A 1,909-nucleotide genomic window follows, 5' to 3' on the forward strand; every position below is an offset into this window, starting at 1 on the left:
CTTGATGAATATGGAAATGCTCAAGTTCTTGAGAGCACGCACAAGCGCTACGTGTTATCATCGGCACTAACTGGGTTTGCTCTCAGTTTCCTCGGCAATGCTATGATCTTTTCAAACAGTGAATTCACTCTCTATTGTTGGGTTCCTCCCCAGTTACCAGAATCATTCCCAGCATTTGCATTTTGTTCCCAGCTTGCACCGCCAATGTGTCATTCTACCATGGGTCTCTTCCATTTCCGGTGATAAGCAAATTCATCCATTACGTTGTCTTCAACAAGGTAATCCACATCATCCAAGTCCGAGTATGCCATTCTACCGACCCCCTCCAAACGATCGTTGTGAATTGCCTTAGGCTGGTATGAAGAGTTTCAATGATCTCTGAATCAAAGGTAATTCTTTTTGCCACTTAAGGGGATATATCTACGAGTCACCATCCCTAAGGTGCCCCGTTGTGCTATCATGGCAACTAAACTCCTCGCTACGTTGACAATCGTTTACCACCTTCTTAGGTATGAAATTGTTGTCTACCTAGTGAACCTTCGTCATCCGTTTCTTCCACCCCTATTGATGTGTATCTCGTGTCTCAACCCGAGAGATGGTTCTATGTATCATTCCGTGAGTTAATCTTGAGTTGTTCGATCTTCGAGGAGATCGACCCTTCTAGAGTCTCCTTCTTCCCCCCCCCCCTGTCATGTTGACAGGATTTCTCAGAACAAGACGACAAGACAAAGATGGTGATCGAATCAACGCTCTTATGAAGTGCACCCTGGATCGTGAAGATTATACTAGTTGCGTTTCCCCTTCACCTTACCCTACGCTTGAATCTCGAGACGAGATTCTTGTTTAGTGGGGGTGAGTTGTCACATCCCTGGTCCTGTTATGCATTAGGCTAGACCTCATGTGAGCTTCATGTTTTAATTCAAATGAAATTTGAATTGAGGAATTTTCAAAGCCTCAGAATCCTTTAAAAAAAATGATCAAGATAAAAATTGCTTCAAATAAGTCCAAGAAAATGTTCTTGTTATCCTCTGGAAATATTGGCAAGAGGTAAAATCCAAACCAATATTTTCGGTATCTCACAAACATTTATTTTGGGTATTTGGATTAAATCAATAGCTATTTGAATTGGACTTATATCTACTGTTAAATAAATATAGGTCCAATAATTCTGAAATATTTTTGTGGAGCATTGTTTTAATTCTTTTAGCTCCTAAAAATATTGTCAGAAGCAAAATAAATTGAATTGGTTTCAAAACCAAATTCAAAACAAACCTGCAAAATAGAAAACAGAATTAAAACAAAACAGAGAGAAAAAAAATAAAAAGAACAGAAGCCTACCTGGGCCACTTACCTGTAGCCAGCCCAGCTGGCCAGCTCCTCCCGCTGGCCCAGCCCACCGCCGCCTCCCTTCCCTGTCGCCTTCCTCCTCGCGCCAGTAGGCAGAGGAGGGACACGGTGCGCGCGCCCGAGCTCGCCACGCCACCACCCTGCTCGTCTGCTTCGCCTGGCCACCGCGACGCCGCGCGTCATCTCCTCGGCGCCGCCCCGACCCCCCTGGACCCCCTCGCTCTCTCCCTCTCCCTTGTATCTCTCCTCTGCTTCCTCTCTCTCTCACTCGCCGAGCGCAGCCGCAGCCGCGCCACCGTAACGCCGCGGCCACCGTCTCCCCCTCGACCCCTCGCTGTGCTTGCGAGCTCCGCCTCGACCCCCTCTTCCTCCCCACCGATCCACGGCCCTCCGGAAACCCTGCATCGCCGCCCACGTCGCCGTTCCCCTCCTCGGCCACCGGAGATCGTCGCCGTCGATTCGCTACACTCCGGCCGCCCCCGAGCCCACTAACCCTCCCTACAGCTCCACGATGAGCCTCCGTGCAGAACCCCTCTCTCTCCCCTCGCGTTTGCGAGCTCTA

This window comes from Triticum dicoccoides, chromosome 3B (genome assembly GCF_002162155.2).
Source record: "Triticum dicoccoides isolate Atlit2015 ecotype Zavitan chromosome 3B, WEW_v2.0, whole genome shotgun sequence".
In the NCBI taxonomy this organism is placed as follows: Eukaryota; Viridiplantae; Streptophyta; class Magnoliopsida; order Poales; family Poaceae; genus Triticum; species Triticum dicoccoides.